The 10,000-nt window shown below is 47.8% G+C and overlaps 1 non-coding gene and 1 pseudogene across 1 annotated transcript; both read left to right on the top strand.

Moving 5' to 3' along the window:
• The first annotated feature begins 1,834 nt into the window (after positions 1-1,834).
• On the top strand, positions 1,835-1,989 carry LOC143266557 (5.8S ribosomal RNA). The gene has a single exon (XR_013041512.1). It is a non-coding gene; the product is annotated as a 5.8S ribosomal RNA (ribosomal RNA).
• Positions 1,990-3,809: 1,820 nt separating this feature from the next.
• Positions 3,810-10,000, top strand: part of LOC143266559 (large subunit ribosomal RNA) — an 8,245-nt pseudogene continuing 2,054 nt past the window's right edge.

The raw sequence follows: 10,000 nt of genomic DNA, 5'->3' as shown, positions 1-10,000 counted from the left end.
TGACTCTCGATATGAATACACGCAAAAACTGTGAAAAGCAGCCAAAAGTATATATGACTATAACACATGATACGCAAAAATGAGGATGAAAAGTGCAGCTCCTCGCGTATAATAAACAAATAATAAATATATTGGCCGTACACAACAAAAATGCGTATAAACGAGCCACGATAGATGATTGAGAGAGAAAGGGAGAGAAATATTTGGAGGTAGTAGCAAACAAACGAAAGAAAAAACAGATACCAAAAATGTTAAATGACAATTCGTCGTTACGGCAGTCGTGATGCGGAGAGATATTACGGTTACGTGTAGGAGGTCGCTTTGGTTCTCATCGTCGATACTCCCGTCCGTATTTCGTATCCGCCGACGCGTTTCGTACGAACAAGCGCTAACGTTAAATAAAGTTTAAAAAATGAGAGAGCAACGCCGTTTCATGTCGAACGCTGTAAATAGAAAGAACGAAAGTTTACCGACGAAAGAAAATCGAGAGTTTCCTCTCTATCTTCTCGGCTCTTCTTTCCGTAGCGTATAAGAAAGGTTTCGACTCTCCCGGGACGTCGTTTACTTCTTATTAACGGGTACCGCACGATCCTTCGATAAATACAAAAAGTCGTCGTAACAAGAATGTTCAACTTGAACACGAAGGAAAATCCCGAACATTCTCATATAAAAATATATCTATACATAAATGAATCTGTCGCGAATTTTACCGGCAGAAGGTTCGTTATGTAAAAAATGGATCGTATGCATGGTGTACCCGTTCGTTGCGACGTCTGAGTTAAAAGGAGGAGAGAATCGAAATTGTTAAATAGATACGCGCCAGGAAAGCGGAGAGATTTCGGAGAAGTAAGGAAGAGGTGAAGGTTATAAGAATCTCGAAATATTCTTATCGGACTTTCCTTTCTATAATTTTTATTCTTGATTCGTGTTGCGTACTCTCTCGACCCCGTGTGAAAACACGAGAGAGAATATAAAGAAATATTTTGGGACGTTTGGTAACGAAATGCATGGGTTTGCGAAAAAAAATTGTTAAATTTCTTGTTTTTTTTTTTTCGCCCGCTTCGTGAGAGACTCTCATTTTATTTTCTTTCTCTCTATAAATTTTGTCTTTGGACCAAAGGGAACACCCCCTTTTAGCCTCTCTCTATTTCGTGTTAAACGAGAAACGAAATTTAGAGTGTGACACGGAGGCTTTCACGCGGGGGGTGTCCGGGTAACCGATGGAAATCGAACCACGAAACCGCTTCGACGAACGAAGTCGCAACTTCACGAGAGTCCGCCTGCTTACGACGGACGATATGGTAACGTATCGCTTTACGGACCGGCTGAGAAGCGAAAACGATAGCGTAGTCTCCTTCGTTGGTAGACCGATCTGACGCCGGCCATGGAGTGTCCGTATTGAATCTCGCGATACCGCCAAGACGTCCAATATATGTAAGCAGCGAGCAGGAGACTCTGTGTTACGCGCGACAGCGCGTTTCGTATTTTCCACGGTTTTTGAATGACTTTACCACCCGGAACGGACTGAAAACTCGCCGCACGAAGAGAAATGCGTCACAGAGCGTTGTTTCATCGGCGGTTCTGTAGTTTTATACGGTCCTTTACCCGTCCATGGACGTTATCGTGTCGTCTTAATCATCAATCAGCTCGGGTAAATCTGTGAACAGAGCTATGACGGGACGACGTCCGAATACCGATACTCGATCTTGCGCTTGGATTGGAGTTAGTATTCTATGGACAATCGAACGAATTTATAAACCAGGTTAAATAAATCACGTACATACTGGTTTTCAGACGCTGAGTTGTTAAATATGAACAAAAATTTTTATACGATTACCCTGAACGGTGGATCACTTGGCTCGTGGGTCGATGAAGAACGCAGCTAATTGCGCGTCAACGTGTGAACTGCAGGACACATGAACATCGACATTTCGAACGCACATTGCGGTCCACGGATACAATTCCTGGACCACGCCTGGCTGAGGGTCGTTTATATAACTAAAGACTGCTTGCGTTTGCCTTTAGCAGCAAAAGGTTTTCTCTTCATTGTTAAATTTTTTTCGGTACCGCTCGTCGTTCGACTAGATAAAACGAAACTGTTAAACGCCGAAAAGTCGAACGTTTCGGAGCGGGATCCGATGGTCGAACGCGAGAGAGAGAACAACTTGCGAAATTGGCGAAAACGTACGAGCGATGGTTGGACATTTCGTCGGCGTTTGACGCGGAGAATGTTAAATGGAACGTTCGTGTCTCGCCCTCTCTTTGCTAGTGTTCATTTTTTTCACAGGCGACAGAAGAACATTTTCGTATATCTCGCAATTCTTAGTTTTTAGGATCTTCTCGGCGGAATGCGCTTATCTCGGCTTGCGTGAGTCGTGGTTTCTAGTTAAACCCCTAAAAGAGACCATATACGACCGCCCGTGAAAGAGCGCTCCCGAGTCGAAAACACCTAACTACAGAAGGATATTTAGACGAGAGAGAAAATGATTCTTCGCCCTGCGAGAGAATTGTTAGACACCAATTGAAGGAAGCAAGCCGAGAGTAGAGCGTGTTTACGGCGTTTCTCCGCGCTCCCGACGTTGTCTGAAATGATTGTCGAATTTTTTTTTCGACGGTGCGAAAGTTTATACAACGAGGGGAAAAGTTAAAAATAAACGTGCGACGGAAGCTCTTTCACGGTTAAATTATTACGAGATCGTAGCTTCGCCACGTTTTTTTTAACATTTACAAGCGCAGATCGCTTCGTTGTCGTTGATTAGAAGCGGAAGACCGCGCGATCCCAATACGGGTTCCGGTCGTCCAGTCCTCGAAGTGCATAATTGTGCCGGACGGACGTTGAAAAACCCGGACCGATCGAACGATAAACGCTTATTTGGTGATCGTCTTGCGAGAGTCTCCCTTCATTGTTGTTCGTGTGTTAAATTTCTTTTATCGAACAACGGTCGAACGCAAATGAACAATGACATTTACACCGAAGATCGATCTCGAAACGCTTTTGTTCCTCCTTTTGTGCGCTCGTGGTTTCATCGAACGATATATACACGACGAAGGTGTACCACGCACGTTAAAAATGGGATTTCTTTTTTCCTTTAACCCTTTATTCTCTGGACCATGATAAGTCACCGATGGTTTACATGGCTGTCTCTGGCATTCTCGCCCTTTTCTTGGGATTTTGCGTCGGAACGCGACAGCAAAAGAAAAAACGTATCGGACGATGCGTCTTTACGGTTTATCGACCGTCGAGTGTATATTCGAACGTAAATATGTTGTAACGGTATATGTATCCTTTAGGGGACAAAAGAAACATGAAACGATCGTGTGCGAGAGCGCGCCGAGGGTAAGAAGAAAAGGTGTCCGACCTTTATCTCCTCGTTGTCGTAGTCTCTCCTCGTCGTTTGTTTTAACGCGCCCTGGATAGATAAAAAGATATATCCGATTATAATATATACATATATACTCCGACGCGAGTCGAGAACAACCGGACGTCGTCGTCGTCGTTTTTTTTTTTTGTCGTTGTCCCGCCTGCCCGAATATGCGGCGTTTTAAGTGCCTTTTTTCTTTTGTCGAACAAAAGAGAGAGGAGACACCGAGCTTTCATTTTGGCTCGTACGTACCTTCGAGTAGTCGACGATATTGTGTTGATCCGAAAAGAGAAAAATAGTTGGTTATCGAACGATACAAGGAAAAAATCGAACGACATAATCCCTGTGCGTCGTTGGTATTAATATACCTTTCGTATTACGTGTCGAAACCCCGAAAAGAGCGTACAGTTTGTGGTATAACTTTGAAAAGAAATAATAAAATTTCGACGACCTCAGAGCAGGCGAGATTACCCGCTGAATTTAAGCATATTAATAAGCGGAGGAAAAGAAACTAACAAGGATTTCCTTAGTAGCGGCGAGCGAACAGGAATGAGCCCAGCACTGAATCCCGCGGTTAACGCCGCTGGGAAATGTAGTGTTCAGGAGGATCCGTTTATCCCGAGACATCGAATCGCGTCCAAGTCCATCTTGAATGGGGCCACTTACCCATAGAGGGTGCCAGGCCCGTAGCGACCGGTACGCGTCTCGGGTGGATCTCTCCTTAGAGTCGGGTTGCTTGAGAGTGCAGCCCTAAGTGGGTGGTAAACTCCATCTAAGGCTAAATATGACCACGAGACCGATAGCGAACAAGTACCGTGAGGGAAAGTTGAAAAGAACTTTGAAGAGAGAGTTCAAGAGTACGTGAAACCGTTCAGGGGTAAACCCGAGAAACCCAAAAGATCGAATGGGGAGATTCATCGTCAACGAAGCTGGCTCCCGTGTTGGTGCGATAGTGCCCCGGATGGTCCCGTTACGGCGGGTTTCCCATCGGCGTGGGCACACCACCCGCGGCGAATGTTCCGGCTATGTAGTCGTGCACTTCTCCCCTAGTAGAACGTCGCGACCCGTTGCGTGTCGGTCTAAGGCCCGAGGCGAAGACTGTCCGTCGCTTTTAGCGTACGATGACAGCCCCTTGGATGCCCGGCCGACTGCGCGACGGTACTCAGACGGTATCGGGCCGCAAAATTCTCGAACGCACTGCGTCCAGGACCGCCGCAAGCTCGTTCCAGTCTAGATACCGGATGTACGGACTTAGCGCCGTAACCGGGCCTGGCGGGCTGTTGGCAGGCGGAGTCCTTGGACTGGCCAAACTTTGAATTACCGGTCGGCGACGCTATTGCTTTGGGTACTCTCGGGACCCGTCTTGAAACACGGACCAAGGAGTCTAACATGTACGCGAGTCATTGGGATTTGATAAACCTAAAGGCGAAATGAAAGTGAAAGTCGTCCGTGAAGTCGACTAAGGGAGGATGGGCCTCGTTACGATTAGGCCTCGCACTCCCGGGGCGTCTCGTTCTCATTGCGAGAAGAGGCGCACCTAGAGCGTACACGTTGGGACCCGAAAGATGGTGAACTATGCCTGGTCAGGACGAAGTCAGGGGAAACCCTGATGGAGGTCCGTAGCGATTCTGACGTGCAAATCGATCGTCGGAACTGGGTATAGGGGCGAAAGACTAATCGAACCATCTAGTAGCTGGTTCCCTCCGAAGTTTCCCTCAGGATAGCTGGCACTCGACTCGAACGCATAACGAGTCTCATCTGGTAAAGCGAATGATTAGAGGCCTTGGGGCCGAAACGACCTCAACCTATTCTCAAACTTTAAATGGGTGAGATCTCTGGCTTGCTTGAATTTTCATGAAGCCACGAGATATAAATTGATAAAATTTTTCTTGGATCAGAGTGCCAAGTGGGCCAATTTTGGTAAGCAGAACTGGCGCTGTGGGATGAACCAAACGCAGAGTTAAGGCGCCTAAGTCGACGCTTATGGGATACCATGAAAGGCGTTGGTTGCTTAAGACAGCAGGACGGTGGCCATGGAAGTCGGAATCCGCTAAGGAGTGTGTAACAACTCACCTGCCGAAGCAACTAGCCCTGAAAATGGATGGCGCTGAAGCGTCGCGCCTATACTCCGCCGTCAACGGCAAGTGCGCAGGAACGGGATTTAGTTCCCGTTCTCCATGAAGCCTTGACGAGTAGGAGGGTCGCGGCGGTGTGCGCAGAAGGGTCTGGGCGTGAGCCTGCCTGGAGCCGCCGTCGGTGCAGATCTTGGTGGTAGTAGCAAATACTCCAGCGAGGACCTGGAGGACTGACGTGGAGAAGGGTTTCGTGTGAACAGCCGTTGCACACGAGTCAGTCGATCCTAAGCCCTAAGAGAAATCTAATGTTGATGAGGTGTCCTAAAATTCACGCTTTTCGAACGCAAATGACAAACATACGTACGCTCGCACGCACGTACGCGCGCAAAAGGCAAAAAATGTTAAAAAGAGAAAAAAATTGCAGTTAAATAACAATTTACGTCGCCGTCGTTTCGTGTTTGTGTCCTAATCCACCGCTCGAACATGATCATTTTTATTGATAAATTGACAAAAACGTTGAACGCTGAAAAAAAATGATCGCGGTTCGGATCGATGGATACTTCACGTTCGACGTGATGCGACGTTGTCGAACGCCTGAAAGCGATTTTTTTTCTATTTTTTGCTTGGTTAAATCTTACAAACTATCGAACGCAAGTCGTGTCGTCGTTGCGTCGCAGATGCGTCGTTGTTTATATAATTTTGCGTGATTTGGGAAGAAACACACCCATCGGGCGAAAGGGAATCCGGTTCCTATTCCGGAACCCGGCAGCGGAACCGCATACCAATCGGGCCCTCGTAAGAGTGTTCGTCGGGGTAACCCAAAATGACCTGGAGACGCCGTCGGGAGATCTGGGAAGAGTTTTCTTTTCTGTATAAGCGTTCGAGTTCCCTGGAAACCTCTAGCAGGGAGATAGGGTTTGGAACGCGAAGAGCACCGCAGTTGCGGCGGTGTCTGGATCTTCCCCTCGGACCTTGAAAATCCAGGAGAGGGCCACGTGGAGGTATCGCGCCGGTTCGTACCCATATCCGCAGCAGGTCTCCAAGGTGAAGAGCCTCTAGTCGATAGATTAATGTAGGTAAGGGAAGTCGGCAAATTGGATCCGTAACTTCGGAATAAGGATTGGCTCTGAGGAGCGGGGCGTGTCGGGCTTGGTCGGGAAGTTGGCCAGGCTGACGTGCCGGGCCTGGGCGAGGTGAACGGTTGGCGACTTCGCGTCGCGTCCCGGAATCCGAGCTCGGTCCCGTGCCTTGGCCGCCAACGGATCTTCCTTGCTGCGAGGCTTCTTGTGACGGCTTCGGCCGTCCTTTTCGCCTCTTCGGCCGCCATTCAACGCTTAGCTCAGAACTGGCACGGACTAGGGGAATCCGACTGTCTAATTAAAACAAAGCATTGCGATGGCCCTCAAGGGTGATGACGCAATGTGATTTCTGCCCAGTGCTCTGAATGTCAACGTGAAGAAATTCAATTAAGCGCGGGTAAACGGCGGGAGTAACTATGACTCTCTTAAGCGTAAATCGCTCCGAGTTTCTCCTTCGGTTCGCCGGGGGAAAAACTCCGTCGCTTGCGTGAGTCATGGTTGCAGGGATGGCAATGCGTAACTCAGACCTCTCGTTAGGTCCTTCAGCCTCTCCCATCCAAGTCGCACGACCTACCTCCTAGTGGTACCTGCCGGTAACGTGACTGGTTGGCTGTTTGGGTGACTCACGTCACCATCGCAGTCCCAGTCACGGCTAAACGGCGTGCGGCGGTCCCGGCGAAAGCCATATGGGATGATTGTGCTTGCTCCTCACTCATCTCATGCCTTCGGGCAAAATTTAAATGCAAACGATAGTGAAAGCAAGCCTCGGATGCCGTCGATCCCGAACAGTGGCGACGGAATAGGTGGAAACACCAGCCAGGGTGATACAAACCCCCTGGCACCCTCTACAAGTTCTGGTCCTAGTCGAAGAGCAAGGAACCCTGTTCCCGAGCGTTGTCCTTCCTGTGGAATCCAACTTACCGATAGAACAGCATCAAGTGCTGCACAACATGTGCGGAGATGTAATGCGCCTCCGAAACAGCCCGATGGCTATGCGTGTGACCTATGCTCTAAAAAATTTAAAACCTACCCTGGACTACGCCAACACGTTCGGTTGTCCCACGCAGAGCAGTACAATGCATCCGACCTGAATCTGGCGAATTCCAGACGGACCTCTGCACGACCTCAATATTCTGATGGCGAAATAAGAGCTATCGCCTCCATCGAAGCGTCCATACCTGACAGAAGTAAACTACTGTCCAAGGATATAAATCTTATACTATCGAAAGAAACTGGGCGTACTGTCGATGGCATAAAGAAACTGAGGCAAAAGCCAACTTACAAGGCATATGTTGCTGAGGAGATTGAAGCAGCCAAGACCATTACGCTTCATGAAGACTGTCTGCAGGTGCCTGGAAATGCATGTCCCGATATAGACAATGAACGGGAGGCCCCTGTTGTGCCATCAGATGCAACTACGCCTGATGTGCAATTTGTGAGCGCACCAGCTGAGCCTCCATACCTTCGGCTCGGGCGTGTTGATGACCCATGTTCTCTTGTTCCATCTAGAGAGATTTGCACTCTATTGAGCAGTATATGCGACGGCACCTCACCTAAAATGAAAGTATTAATCAGTGCTCTATTATACAATAAACCTGACAGCGATGTAATAGATATGATTGACAAATTTATACGCGATATAGCCAACGATGATGAATATAAAGACAAGATCAGTAATAGACATACTCCATATAAACCTAATAAGAAACTTAAGGGTAATAGAGCAAAGAGGCGTGCGTCTAACTACGCTCGTCTCCAGAAATTGTATTTTAAGAACCCCACACAAGCTGCCGAGCATATCCTGACTGGGTCATCACTTGAGCCTCCTGAATCCCCTGGCATGTCTGAATTTGAGGTATACTACCAAAACGTGTTCGCACGTAGGGATCTTGGATGGATGCCCCGACCGGCACGTACAGAGAGTCCTGTCGATATCTCCCAACCTATTTCCCCAACGGAAATACATTCCCACCTACGCAAGCTGAAAGAATCTTGTCCCGGCTTGGATGGTATAAAAAGGGAGCATCTCAGAGCGATGCGGCGGGTTGATCTGCTTGCGTTGCTAAATATATTATGGGGCATGAAATCGTTACCACCAGTCCTCCGAGAGAACAAAACATCATTGATTCCTAAGTCGACTAATACTAAAGATCTTAAACAGTGGCGGCCTATCACGGTTTCTAGCAGGGTACTAAGGCTTCTGAACAAAATTATCGCTTCCCGACTTGAAAACAATATAAAATTAACATATTCTCAGCGTGGCTTTACTAAAATTGATGGCATTATGGCCAATACCTCCATCCTACAAACAGTAATTCGCACTATGCGATCATCATCCAAACCCTTTGTGGTTCTATCTATAGACCTAGCAAAGGCTTTCGACAGCGTTTCTCTCACTTCCATAGTTGATGCCTTACGGGAACGCGGCGTTGATGAGCATACTATCCATTACATCGAGGGGAATTATCGAGATGTGTCCACCGTTCTCGAATGCCACGGTGAAAGATCAAGACCGATAGATATCAAACGTGGTGTAAAACAAGGAGACCCCCTATCAGGATTGCTGTTCAACGTCGTCCTTGATGGCCTGCTAAAAGAACTCAGTAAAAGATCTGGTATTAAAATCAATAGTTCTAACATTGTGGCCTTGGCCTTTGCTGACGATATTGTGGTATTGGCCCCCTCGCCCGTGGAAATGCGAAGCCACATCAAGATCATTGAGGCCTATTTTAACCGCCATGGGCTGCAGATTAATGTCGAAAAGTGTGCAGCGTTTCAGTATATCTCTGTTCCTGGTACAAAACGACTTGCGGTCCAAACAAAGCCGCTACTCAAGATCAGCGGCACCCACATACCTACGTTGGGCGTGACATCCCAGCTCAAGTATCTTGGACTGCAATTTGGATTTCGAGGTGTAGCATCCCCAACGCCATCTAAATTGGAAGAGATGCTTGGTCGCCTTAAAGCTTGTCCACTAAAACCTTGGCAAAAGCTTAATATCTTGCAACGTTACTTAATTCCGCGCTTCCATCATTGTTTGCAAGCGATGGATGTAACAAAAAAGAGACTGGCGTACATCGACCGGTGCATCGTGAGTTTTGTCAAGGCGACCCTCCACCTCCCGCGCACAACGCCTACAGCCTTTATTCATGCTCCACTCAAATGTGGAGGCCTCGGTATTCCATCCCTGCAATACCACATTGCATGTGTTTATTTAAGACGTCTTGAACGTATTTCCATCCGTGGAGATGCTGAGGTTAAGGCGATTATGGGCACCCCTGTCATCGAGGCGTTGCGCGCCAAACTTAAGCGAATGTTGACAGGCGTCGATACTACCGTTAGGTCGTGTGCCCAGAGCTTTTGGGCTGCAGAGCTGCACAAGACTGCTCTGGGTGCTGGTCTTAAACTAATGACCGCTGGAATCTCTTCCTGGATTTATAATCCTCCTAACATCTGGACCGGAAGGGATTATATTGGCGCCATC

This window comes from Megachile rotundata, unplaced genomic scaffold, assembly GCF_050947335.1.
Source record: "Megachile rotundata isolate GNS110a unplaced genomic scaffold, iyMegRotu1 scaffold1456, whole genome shotgun sequence".
Classification (NCBI taxonomy): domain Eukaryota; kingdom Metazoa; phylum Arthropoda; class Insecta; order Hymenoptera; family Megachilidae; genus Megachile; species Megachile rotundata.
The sequence above is the reverse complement of the archived record's forward strand: the minus strand, read 5'-3'. Positions and strand labels throughout refer to the sequence as shown.